General features: G+C 43.2%; 1 long non-coding RNA gene across 1 annotated transcript; it reads left to right on the top strand.

Moving 5' to 3' along the window:
• Positions 1 to 3,043: 3,043 nt before the first annotated feature.
• Positions 3,044 to 12,418, top strand: LOC125924683 (uncharacterized). Its single transcript, XR_007458518.1, has 2 exons — positions 3,044 to 3,221; positions 8,872 to 12,418. It is a non-coding gene; the product is annotated as an uncharacterized LOC125924683 (long non-coding RNA).
• Positions 12,419 to 14,016: the final 1,598 nt, after the last annotated feature.

Genomic DNA, 14,016 nt, shown 5'->3' with positions numbered 1-14,016 from the left:
GTGTTTCCTCCAGCGCTTGTGTAGACGGAGCCTGTATCTTTAAATCGCGTCTCCGCGTTGGGAGAGGTCGGTCGGCCGGGACCTCTCCCACACTGGGGAATTTTACTTGGCTCTTTATTCTGTTGGTCTCTCTGTGGTGATCCAAACGCTTGCTTATGCGTTTGCATCCGTAGGTTTATATAGATTTTTCCCTGTTCTTCCATCTGCCAGAATAAACCACCCTCTACGCAGCTGAAAAATATGCCTTGGTTCTGGGCTTTCATAATGAAAGAAAACGCTCTTTCACTTGACACACACCTTCCTCCCAGAGGTTGAGATGGACGAGGAACTGAGAAAGCCTACTTGATATAAAGGTGGTCACAGGATGGGCAGTCAATCCGGAATATGTAATCTTCGAGCCAATATAGGCCCTCCAAAGGCTTCCAGAAGCCTTTACCTGAAATAATTTGCCTTGGATACGTTAGCAGGAATACTGAATACTGTACTTAACTAAATTGTAATATTATTATAAGCATGAGTAAGTTTATTTTCCATGTCACTAGTGAACATTAAGATGTGCAGTATCGTTCTCAAGTGTTAGGATATTTCTATAAAATCAACTTAAAATGCAGCCTGTTTCACAGTTCATAGCCAAAAAGTCATTGGTTGTAAATGGGCTTGAATCAACGCTAATGACCTTAAATACTGCAAGTATACAGAATGGATTCTGAACATCCTTTGTTAGGCAAGTCAGCAGAGACAGGCTGACCTTCACCACTTCCTCAGAGTTCAGGACATCTGTAGAATTTGCATATGGTTATATAGATGCAATAAACAAAGACTATTGATTGCGCGGTTTCCCTGCCAGCAATCTGTAACTAGCTCAAAAATAATCACAGCACGAAATCAAGTACAAATACAAATCAAGGAAGGACCAGTCTCTGAAGTGTTTACAGCACCAGATCTTAAGAATCTGGCACTGTTCTCCTCAGCTTTTGGGAACAAATTCACAATTAAGCAAAGCTGCTTTGAAAAGAAAGCTGAAAGTGAAGGGCACAGGGCAGTTATGGCTACCAAATCCAGAGGTAAATATAAAGATCAGGGTTGAAGTAGAAAGGCTTAAGTTCAACAGAACCACCTCAAACTACACTCTGAAATCACCGAAAGATAGGAGTTGGGGAGTAGCTATGAAAATATTAAAAGCATGGGGGGAAAGTATAGACGAGGTTTGTAAAAATAAATTGAATAATATTTTCCAAGGGTATTGGAAAGGACTAACGGGCCCCATTCACTGTGGCAGTATACAAAGCACGAATGAGACACCCAGAGGGATCCTTAAAGCTCTGGAGCATCTATACTTCGGGGAAGAGATTAAAGAATTGAAGGAGAAGTTGCCCTGGAAACAATGAGTGAGTTTAAACGTCATGGTTCCAAGAAGGGTTCTAGTACCCAGGTGACACGATAGGTAATACGTAATAGATATTCATAAAATATAACATGTAATCATTAAGAGAAACTTTGTGATGAAGATGAAACTTAATTACATGTGGGACAGTGATGTTGTCTTAGAACCTTCATAGGAATTTGATTGCAAGAAACTTGCTTTTTCAGTAACATGTTGAGGCTCTAAAGAATAAATACATACCAATGAAAATTACATAAAAGTAAATGGAAAATAATAGGTGTGTGGAGGTGCCTGGGTGACTCATTGGCTGAGCATCCAACTCTTGATTTCTGCTCAGGTCATGGTCCCATCCCAGGGGGGGTTGGTGGTGGGATGGAGCGCTGCCCCCCGCCCATTGGGCTCTTTCCCGAGGGTGGAGCCTACTTGGAATTCTCTATCTCCCTCCGCCCCTCTCCCCGCCTGTATGCTCTGACTCTCTAAAATAAAATTAATCAATCAATTAAAATAATAATAGGTTTGTGAACTGAGGCAAACTGGACTTTCAAAAATAACCTTTTTTTTCTAGGTGTTGAAGATGAGGAGTGCCTTATTCTGTAAAAATACTAGTAGCAACAAGAATTGACACACAGGAGAAACTTCTTTAACCACTTTCCACTTAACTGGCTTGGCAGACCCTGCTTTCCACCATCAGCATGTTTACACCTAATAAATGCCACCTTTTGGGGGACTGCGCACTTTCACTCCCACTACTAGAACTTTCTATACTCTTTAGTGTTAGTTTTATTTCAACCCCATTTTGTCATCATGGTTATTATTACAAATACAAGTGAAATATCATGTAAAACGATCAAATATGAGTATATATATAAAGCTGAAAGCTGAATGACTGGATCCAGGTGAGTCACTAAAAACAAAAATTACCACCAATTTCGGTTGTTGGGGCAGAAACTGTCCCCGACTGTGACGAAAAAGAATCGTCAAAGCTCAAACAGGTACTGAAATCAGATTGCTTGGCTTTAAAGAAAGCAAGCTGGTCGTCTTAGATTATGCATTACTCATGTGGTTGAAAGTGCAGCTAATGAAAATGCTCAAAGAAAACTCACCGTACATTAAAAGAGAGACAAGTTATTATATATTTATAGATTTGCGTCTACAACCCACTCCTGTCTTGATTACATCAGACAAAGGACCTCTCCTAGAAGTCTGAATGTTACTGCCTTCCTGCAAATACCACCTTTCCTTATGCTTTCCATTATGTATGAAATAAATAACACCCATTTATAGAACATTATTAACATCTTAAATGATGGCATGTTTTGATTTGCCTGAATGGCTCCTGACCCCAAAATTTATCTTGGAGAAATTGTGTGTGTGCGTGTGGGGGTGTGTGTGTGGGGGGGGTGTGTGTGGTGAAAGCTCTGCCAGTTAGTTTTCTTGTATTGTTTTTCTCCTGAAAGAGCACTTCAGGCGGACAGTTAAACTAATCAAACATTCCAGCTAGTTGAACCCCATGGAAAAGTGGCGTTACTACTTTTCTGAGAAAGCAAGAAAAAACAATGAACTCATAGCACCTCTTCATGTTTACAATATTCCAAGAAAAATATTATTTTTATATTCCTCCTTTAAGTGAGCCTATAAAAACAATAATTCTATTTTTTTTAATAGATCCGGTGAAATGGTACTTGGTTCTGCTGCTAAAGTTCTCTCTTTAGCAGATCATACAGTTCTTGGGACAACGGCTTTCACATGTTAAGACTTCATGTATTTCCAAAACATGATCTACATCCATTCTTAAAATCGATTTTCCCAAAGATTTTGAAATACTCAATTTAAGTGGGTAAGTTTTTCAATTAATATAAAGTAATATGTTAACAATTAATATAAAATAATATGGTAGCACTAAAACCTTCTACTATGACTCTGACCTTAGCAATAATAACAGTGCATACTTATTTTAAACAGAAGCAATGTGGTAGGTATAGAAAACTGAGTATAATTTCTACTTTTTGATATTGTAATTACTCTAATCCATATAGCCAACATGAAGGCAGGTAGGTGTTTTGCAGATCTTTCTATCCTCTGACCTTTTGCATATGTGAACTCAGATCTCTGTATATCCAAGCAGAGATATCATAAATATCTACTCAGATGGAAACTGGACTTTTAAGAACTACTTTTAATGCAATTTTGTCCTTTGTGTAAAGTGTTTTTAAAAATCTTGAATTTAACAAATACATGAAGGACCCAACATTCATTTTCTCTGTCCAGAACATTTGTTTCATAGGCATACAAGTCAGATGAAATAAATATTTGCTTTGGAGCTGTTAAGATGTCACATATTTGTTAACTTATGTGTGTGCTCTTTATTAAATCCAATGCTTGGCAAAGCATCAATTCGGTTAGTAATGTAAATTTCCCCACACTGTGTTTTGTTCTGTAAGTGGTCCAAACTCATAAAACACATTTTGCCCACTATCTACCCGAAACCTGAGGTAAAATTTACCTTCTTAATCAGTCCAAAAAACCCTCATGATATAGTATCTAAAATTTTCTAGTCTCCAAAATAGCATTTGAATGTGTGTATCAATCATGATTATAACATGGAGTCTATGGCATTGTATCTATGATTTATATTAGAAAAACCCCAACATAATACATGTTGCTATTGCACTGTTTTGGGTATAATGCAAGCCAAGTGATGTCACCCGGAATGTAAGAACTCAATGTATTTAATAATATCATAGCCAATGTGTCTCAAAGTTATTGCCAAAGAAAAAAGGGGAAAAAATGTTTTTACACGTAGATATAACAAAGGAAAAGTTTCCCTAAACAATGCTTACCCTACTACATGAAACATTCTTTTATGTGTGTAAACCCTCTACATTGATTTCATGGTTCTACTAAAGGGTGACTGTTTGGAGCCAGTTATCTCTAAGTCTCTGTTTCTGCTTGCCTTTCCAGCAGAGGCACTGACTCCATTTTCAAGAATGCTATCCTTTCAAGGATGTTTGTACAGCAAACAGCCTTGAAAGAGAATTATCTTCCTCCAGAGAAAAGGACAACTTTGTTTCCTACACATTAAAATAAAGATAAGGGCAGGCAGCCTTGCGGCCAATTATAAAAGCCTCAAGGTCCCTGAGCTCAAAGTTACCCTCCTCTGGACCCTCTGAGTGCCACTCTGTTGGAAGTGAGGCTTGAGAAACAAGTGCAAATGCTGAGTCTGAATGCCACAATTGCTTTGTCTCTGAGCCAGGAGTCTCGTGTCTTCTGCCAGCATCCATGAAACTGGCAGGCTAACTGGTTAGCTGCAAGTCAGGTGAAATCTCAGCCAATATTCCCACATTATCAATTTAACCATAAAGCCAATTTTGCCAATTTATTTCTTCATCTTAGTTAGTCTCAAAGCAAATAGAGAATGCCTTTTTTTCTGCAGCATCTGCTTACTAATACTATATGATGCTACAAAGTGCCTTCCAGAAGCACCTAGTCTTTTAGGAGAACGAAATCTCTTACTCATCTGTCTTCACCCAGGAGCCTCCCTTAGACAGAGAGAGCTTCCTGCTTGTCCTTGGGACTTCCATAGTTAGCAAATCCGATTGCTGTAGATGGGTTTATGTAAAGAGATCTGTAGTAATGGGAAACACCAGCAACATACTCAGAAATTTAGATTCATTCTGTGTCTCAGTGCTTCTAAAACTATAATAGCAAATCATGAGGTGCTTCAAGATGGACTCATAGTCATGTAGAATACAACAGCAGTTCCAGTGACCCACGTTTTTTCTGTGCATCCTGTTTACACCAGCAAGGAAAGCTCTGATTGGGTCACCCCTACTGGTAGTTACTTGGCATGCCGTACTTCTCACTATATCCTCCTGGGTGTCTTCGGCTCTGGTCTAGGTAACTGACTAGTTACAGTAGTCAGCCAGGGTAAGCAGGGTTATTCTCATTGAACATCCATACACATGGCAAAAGCCATAGCCACTTGAAGAATAGCCTGATGTTGCATTCCTTGGCAGAGAGCCATGGGCAGATAGAGCCATCATCGCCTGTGTATTACTGCCTCAAGTAACATCTTGCCATCCTTATACCTCACTACAAAGTTACAAATACCTGCCAGGTAAACATCAAATTAGAAAACTCTAGAGGTTAAAACAATAGATAATTTTGCTCCATCCCTTGATCTGGTAGGTAAGTTGAGTTACCCCAGAGCTAAGCCAGATCAGAACCCCGGTTTTCCATTTGCCATTCTGCTTGATTTCCACACAATGCCCATATGTGGGCAACACAATCCTTCTTGGGAAGGCAGCAAGACCCTTAGCCCCCCAAATGCAGAGCCCACATTTTCAGGCTCTGCCACAGTGCGTGCTCCGTGGCGTAGCATGTTCTCTCTCTCTCTTCTCTCTCTCTCTCTCCCTGTTCCTCACTCCCTCCCTTTCTCTCTATGAATTCATTGAATCACCTAGATTTGCATATAACCTGATTCGAATTGCATTTTTGATGTTTCTCACTTCTTCCATGCTTCTGCGTGATACCACTTCATTTTAAGAAGTCTCCGATTTCTATTTTATGAATCACTTAGTACCATGAACAATCCCAAGAAACAAATTCTCAGGTTTTATAGCTCTCCATGCTTTCCAAGCCTGCATATCACAGTCTCCAGGAGGCTTTCCTGATGTAAGAATGGACGCCAGGCTCTTTGTACGCGTTCCAGTAACCAACAGCACAGCCTCTGTCATCGCATGATCCAGTAATCTCATCACTGCCTGATGACATGGCTGCCTCCCCTACCGAACTGCGAGCTACTGGTGGGCAAGACCCCACAGCTTATTCAGGGTTGGTATCCCAGAACCCAAAACACTTGATGCATGCCCCCAAAATGACTTCTGATGCATTTTGTTCACTCCACTGCATTTGCACCACCATTGCCCTTTCCCCACATTCCTTGCTTAGCTTTGTTCATTACTTCCCATCTCTTCTTATTCCCGTAGGGTAATGGAATAAGGGTGACAATGTCCCAGACACAAAATCTTACTAAAATCTAACCAAAAGATAATAGGAGGAGAGGTAGGAGATAGAGTTGTCTGCACTGAATTTCAACGGTGCATCTCTTTGTCTTTAAGCTCAGACTGCTCTCTTTTCAGCCCCAGACAGATGTCAATTACAGTGCCTTCTCTTTGGAAACATGGAGCAAACTTTCTCTATGCTGTCCACGGAGCAAGTCAACAAAGACGATGAGTTCAGCTCCAAATAAGTGGCAAAAGATGGATTTTAACGATTCTTGATTCTTCAGCATGACAGGAAATGACCGGCAAATTGCATTTACTGGAGATTAAGAACAAAAGGCCTCAGGTGATATTTATGTGACCATGAACTTTTTAGACCACTCACATCCCTCTTCATATTTAAGAAAGGGACCAAGTATGGCCAAGGACAGGGCTCGGAGGAGGGGGTTGGCTGCAAGAAACCCCTGCGGGAACATCTAAGGTGATAGAAGTGTTCCATACTATTACTGTGGGAGTGGTTCCCCGACTCTATACATTTGTCAAAATTCAGCAGATTGAATACTTGAACTTGGCAAATTTTATCAAATATACATAATACCTCAAAAAACTGATTTTTTTAGGGGCGCCTGGGCGCTCAGTCGGTTAAGCATCTGACTTCGGCTCAGGTCATGATCTCAGGGTTCCTGGGTTCCAGCCCGGTGTTGGGGGTCTGTGCTGACAGCTCAGAGCCTGAAGCCTGCTTCAGATTCTGTGTCTCCCTCGCTCTCTGCCCCTCCCCCGCTTGCTTGCACTCTGTCTTTCCCAAAAATAAGCATTACAAAAAAATTTTTTAACTGAGGTTTTAGAAGGGAGGAAGGACAAACAAATCAAGTCAAAAAAACGGATCCTGTATGTGATATTAATGTAACTGCTTGGAGACCAAATAGGGCGGGGGGTGGAGCTTACACCTGCGTTTCTGCCACAGTCATACTGTAACTGCCTGTTCCAACAAAATTGTCTTGATGTAATGTCTTAAGAGGATAAGAAACATCTTCAGTTCCTGTCTAGCATGATCGCCAAGCTTGTTGTCCCCACTGACTTGTGCAGGTAGAAACAACTATGAAATTACGAGGGAGAAAAATCAGCCCTTCTGCTACACAAACCAGAATGCAGATGGCCAGGGAGGGGACGCACGGATATTTCTTTCCAAGGCTCACGCAGCCAACGCATGTGAATCCTGAGGGTGAATAAAGTTCCCTGTCTGGCTGGATTTGTGACCTAAGGTCCTTCAAAGGCTGACCTGGATAAGAAAAACTAGGGCAACGCTTACAAGTGAAGTCACGTGTCTCCATCAATCACAGCAAGGCTCCAGCCAAGTAGAAGGAGGAGACAAATGCACACTAAAGAATCTGGAAGGGTGCTCTGCTTGCATCCTAACTGTAGGGCAGATTTTGGCTTGCGAGGTCCAGGACGGGGCTCTTGAGGCAGGGACTGCAGAGGGAACAAAGATGCAGAGGGAAAGCAAATCCTTTGCTTCCCCTTAACAGCGGTGTGTGCTTTATAACTACGGGTGTTTCTGTCTGTTTTGGAAGCTGTTTTCCCCTCTGCTGTGCATCCTCCTGCCCTTCTTGGCCTTGCCAGATCTCAGCCCTGCTCTGAGTGAGCCCTGTGCAGTCGGCCGTCTTCCCGCCCCAGCACCCTGTCAACAGCTCAGGCTCTGAATTTCTTTTGCGCTCCTAACCTTTCCTGTTCAGCTTAGCTCTGCCCTGTCTTCCCCACTATTTCTGCACGATATTCCCAGTACTCTACTAACGTGATCTCGTCTCTTGTGCTTGAAGAAACACAGTCCAGCAACCAAATGATCGTTTCCCTCAAATTCCCGTTCTTGGCTTGCGCTTCCCACACACTGCGAAGGCTATGCTTTTCTCTTCCATCCGCTTTCCTCAGATGCTGGGTGCACATTGGCTTTCCCAGGCTGTCTCTGGCTGAGGAAGGCCCTTCCCGGAGGATGAGGAACTCTGTGACCCTTTGGCCCCCCTGGAGTGGCTGAGGTCGGGAGGCATCCTGTATTTGGACATTCCAGGTTATCCTGCAGGGAAGGACAGGCTAAGGCTAGCCCCTGCTCCCCCTGCTTGTGCCTCCTCCCTTACTAAGGCTCTGTGGCTTCTGAGGCATGTTCCCCACCCCAGTTTTTCACGTGCCTGGTCTGGCTAGCCTAATGGAGCTGTGCCAGCTGGCACAGGACTGCTATTGACTCGATGTGTTGTGTTTTGAATGAACGCCATTAGTTCTATTTATTGGGATGATTAGTTCTCAAAGGCTTATAATCCAGTTTTTCTTTATAACTTCCTCGCTGCCTGGCACAGACCTGGACAGATACGGTTGCTGATTGATTCCATGGTGCCCTGTGCCTGGGGGGGTGTGGGGGGGAAGGGAGGGAGGTGCCCAATTGTCTCAAGCCTATGCAACAGGATGCTAGATGTAAGTTTTTTCACTGTCTTGCAGTTTTCACCGAAATTCAAACGCTGAGAGCAACGAAGAGACTATATACGTCCTCAAGAGAGGCGCTCGCCAGCTCGTCTTTCCCGAACTACTGTCGGGATCCGGGTCAATGCCTGCCTTTCACTGTCACGTAGACCAGGAGCATGATAGGAGGAGAAAGATGCGTGAGGATCCATTTAAAGCTAGTTGCTGAATGCGGTGCTCATCTTGACCACCTCCCATCTCTGGCTCAGAATGACAGGGGTTTGGAGGGAAGTGTTTAGAGGAAAAAAAAAATCCACATGCCCCAGGTTTTAAGGTTAAGAGATTTTCCTGCATGGAGCGGCCTGGGCTCAGAGAGTCTGGCAAGACAAAGACTTGGGTTTTCTGTCCTAGACAAAGTAGCTGCCCAGAAAGTAGCCGGGCCAGGGCTCTCTTGAGGTGATCCTGGCTGTGAGGACCACCCCGCTGGCCACACCAAGGTGACCGTGACGGGGAGGCCTCGGGCAGACGCAGCTTCCAAGGCGGGCTGGAGAGCACGTCACCCACAGCAGGGAATACCCAGGGAAATGAACTTGGTGTCCAGCAGGAGAGTGGGGAGAGAAGGCTTCGGAGAACTCACAAAAGCGCCCCAGGAGAGAAAAAGCCAGAATTCGGGCTTCCGCGCCATCCAGAGGGTGGGAGTGCCCGATGAGGACATCACCATATGAAGTCTTCTGTGGGTCACAGCTTGTTTTTCGCTGTTCATCGGGAGAGTGGTCAGAGAATGAAGGCCACGTGAGCCTCTCCCTCCTCCCTGTAGCTGTCTGGGTCCGAGGCCAGCCTGAAAGGTCTGGGGATAAGAAAGCTTGACCCCAATGCAAGACGTTGCTTCCTTCGACCTGCATTTTCTTGGTTGCCCACATACCAAGGAGACGGTTGCCGGGGGTGTATTTCAAACATGTCGGCTTACACGCACACCACGTTTTCCTTACATTTATACAGATCGCAGGGACAATGGAAAGAAAAGCAAAACTGGGGGAGAGAGAGAATGGGAAATTGACATGACATGGGTAAGAAGGAGAGAGCTTGCCTCACCCCTGTGGGTCCAGCTAACGGGTTGAGTCTCATGGTGGGTGTGCCCCCACTTTTCCAAAGATTTATGACATCATTATCTGTTTTCTCTAACCAAGGAAATCCAAAGAGGGCTTTTGTTTTTATGGAAAAGAAAAAAAGAAAAAAAAAAAGGTGAAAAGCGAGATTAGTCTTTGGCATCGTTTGGCACCTGTTGGGCCTTTGTGGAGGCAGCGTGCACCCGAGCAGGGAGACTGGCTCCGCCAAGCTCCTTCCCCAGGAACCACACGCGGCATCTCAGAGTCCAGCCGCCAGAGCTCTGGACTGTGTCTATGAGCATCGGTGCTTTATCTCGATTTCTTTTGTTCATCTGTTAGCAAGATGTGTCCTAAGGTATCAGAAAAGCCTAAGAGGGCTTATTGTTTTGCATCTGGGAGCACTCAAAGAATTTTCCATGGAAGTTCATGACAACTGCTTCTTCCCTTTATCGCTATTTTGGCTTACGAAAGGTTTCGTGGGAATGCTTTAGGTTCGGACAGTGGGGGTGGGGTGACCTGTACTTCCCAGCAAGCTGCTTTAACGGGGTTGTAACTGAAGATGGGCAGGATCTAACTGTAACCTTTACCAAAGTCAGTTACGACTTTGTGCACCTGGTTTTGCAATTTTTCGACGTACAACCGCTTTCTAACGTTAGGCAGGAAGCTGGGCGTGAGCGACAGGAGGATGGACAGTCCCAACCCAGGACCGCGCGGGGACCACCCGTTGCACCCATCTGGCAGCGGGTCTGTGGGCACAACATCCCGGCCCAGGGCGAGTTAAGTTTGATATGCTTGTTGTGTTTATGCAGACCTGACCTATGTCCCTAGAACAGACAAAATGTTGCGATTTCCTACCCCATGCAGGTATTTTAAATACATCTTGGGAAAGGACACGGACTGTTGGCTAATTATTATATAATCCAAGGCTGTCACTCAAATGTTGCAACCCTAGAAGCCAGGGGAAAAGCGAAACTGATAGAAGCCCACACCCTAGAGTTTCTAGGGCCTTTGTCTCTCCTCACTTGGCCTGCTCCTCCCTTGGAGTGTCCTTTTAATAACACGTTGCTCAGCTGTACTTTCCTTTCCCTGTCCTGGAATTCTTTACTGTGGCAGCGAAAAGGACCAGGGCTTCGTTCCTTTTCCATCTAACTTTCGGTAACACTTTGAGGAATCTAAATATTTCATTCACCTCAATATTGGAAGATATTGTGAGAGGCTTACTAAGTGTCGATCTCCAAAACCAGAACTCCATGAAAGAGACATGACATCCCAGGGCTGTGAGACGAAGTGGTAAAGCAAGAAAAAGGCCAGTGAGGGTGCCAGGTCTGGGTGGGTGGCTTAGTGGCTTAGACATCCGACCCACTCTTGGTGTCGGCTCAAGTCGTGATCTCACAGTTTGTGGGTTTGAGCCCCGCATCAGGCTTTGTGCTGACTGTGCAGAGCCTGCTTGGGATTTTCTCTCACCCTCTCCCTCTACCCCTCCTCTGCTGACTTTCTCTGTCTCTCTCTCAAAATAAATAAATAAACTTAAAAATAAATAAATAAAATTAAGAAAACCTTTGAATTCTTAAATAATGCAAAAAGTTCAGGGCCTTTTTCTTTTTGTTCTGGAGCCTGCAATACTAACCATAAGATTAATAAACACAAAATTAAAATGATGGGAGGATAATCATGCCTAACATAAGACACCTGATGAGCACATAATCTGTGTGGAGAATGGTTTTGTCTTCCTCATGGCTGAGAGACGTGCACTTTTTACTTGTTAACTTCAAAAGTAAAACAGCCAAGGGTGCCTGGGTGGCTCAGTAGGTTAAGAATCCGACTTCGGCTCAGGTCACAATCTTACGGTTCACAAGTTCGAGCCCCAAATCAGGCTCTGTGCTGACAGCTCAGAGCCTGGAGCCTGCTTCGGATTCTGTGTCTCCCTCTCTCTCTGCCCCTCCCCTGCTCACGCTCGCTCTCCCTCTCTCTTTCTCTCTCAAAATTAAATAAACATTAGAAAAATAAAAAAAAATAAAACAGCCAATTATTCAGAAAAACGGGCTTATTCAGGATTAGCAGAGAATTACAATTCAAGACATGGAAGCCACAGCAAAACCACAGGCAAGTCCAACCAACAAAGAAGAATGTTCGTTTATGGAGAAGAAGGAGGAAGTTGGGAGGGGTTGTTTTGAATAAAAGTCCATTGGAAAAAAGCAAGAGTTCAGGGTGGTGACTTGCTCATTGACTGAATTGCAGGGGTAGTTGATTTCTTATAAAAGATGCAATGTGTATCTTTTTCTGTTGGGACCTGTAATTGAAGATTCTTTCTTGTTGACCATTCTTCTGTTGGAGTCTGCAATTGACAGTTCTTCCTGTAACTGACATTGAGTGGTAGGGCTCTACCTTCCAGCCTCCTCCTGACTGGACTTTAGTGAGGCTTCCCTTCATACTTATTGGGATTTTTATGCATTTCTCATAAATAAACTTTTAAAAACTTTCAGGTGGCTTTACCTATTTACAAAATGTGTTTATTCTTAATATACGGACATTATCTTGATGACATATTTGCTCTGGAACATTCGCTTCTGGTAACATTAGTTAGTAGCTGTCGGTAGCTTTGTGTGGACAGGACAGTCCTCAGAAGATGATGCTAATGAAACGGAGCCCCGAGATCAGGATCTCCTGAAGCCAGAGAATTACAATTGACCTTTGAACAACGAGCACGTCAGGGGCACCAACATCTTGTAGAGTCAAAAACCTAAGTATACCTTTTGACCCCCCCCCCGCCAAACTTAACTAATAGCCTACTGCTGACCAGTTGCTTTGCCAAGAACAGAAACAATTGATCAACACATATTTTATGTATCATATGTAGTATATACTGTAGTCTTACAATAAATTAAGCTAAAGGAAAGAAAATGTTATTAAGAGAATCAGAAGGAAGAGAAAATACATTTCTTAAACTGTACTACACTGTACAAAAATCTGAGTATAACCCGTGCAAGTTTCAACATGTATTATTTAAGGATCAGCTGTATTTCTTTAGACTCACTACTGCCAAAAGTGAAGCTGGTTTAAGTCCAGACAGTGCTTTAAAAAAAGAAAACACATTGTGGGATAGCATGTGACTGTCAAGCTAGGCGACCAAAGTTGCTTTTTGCAGAAAAGTCTTCTTGTTTCCAGTAGTGGAAGCTACTCCCATGTATCTTCTTGGCTGCTATAACAGCTGACCTTGGAAAGTTCTATGGTCTCCCACTTCAGACTCTCAGATCCTAACATGCCCTGTAGACTTCTTGGCCTCCGTCTTGGCCCCTGTCCTGCAGCTAGTATACCTTCAAGCTTGTGCCAACAATAGGTTGTTTTCCTTGAAATACAACTTCTTGACTTCTTGCTTAAGTGCATCGTGATCTAGACTACCAATTCTGGGATTCAGAATTCTTAACCCTCAATATTCATTCATATTTCTTTAAGAAGGTTTCCTTTCACCTGCATGTTACCTACTAAAAGGAATTTATATTTTAAAATATTTTATTAAACTCTTTGTGCGCTTAATGAGGCAAAAAAAAAAAAACAACAACAAACAAACAACCCTACAATCACCCAATGTGATTTAATTTAATATCTGAAAAGGATGTCTCAGAAATAAGGCTTTTTTTAAAAAAAAAAAAACTTCTTTCCAAGAAGAGACAATTTCCCAAGGCAGGTAAGAGGAGACAGGGCGGGCAGAGAGAATTTAGGCATACATTCCATCCAGCTCTGTTGCTTAGTAAAGCTAAGAAGTTGGACAAATTATTCAGGCTATCGGAATCTCAATGTTCCCGTCTGGAATCACGAGGTAATAGTTGAGTTTTCTCTAGGATTAAGAGAGATCATCTATATAAAGCACTTAGCACAGCGCTTGGCTGTTAGATGTTAGCTGCTGTTACAAAATGAATCCCAGGTATTATGGCCCTTATCTTGGATCCAGTAAAACCAGTCTCTAGAGGAGTAATTAAGAGCCTGTCTCCATCGCTGTGTGAGTGCGATTCCAGATTCTTCCACTTACTAGCTGTATGCTCTTAGTCAAGATACTTAACCTCTCTTGTCAGTTGGACAC

Source organism: Panthera uncia, chromosome F2 (assembly GCF_023721935.1).
Source record: "Panthera uncia isolate 11264 chromosome F2, Puncia_PCG_1.0, whole genome shotgun sequence".
Taxonomy (NCBI): domain Eukaryota; kingdom Metazoa; phylum Chordata; class Mammalia; order Carnivora; family Felidae; genus Panthera; species Panthera uncia.
The sequence above is the reverse complement of the archived record's forward strand: the minus strand, read 5'-3'. Positions and strand labels throughout refer to the sequence as shown.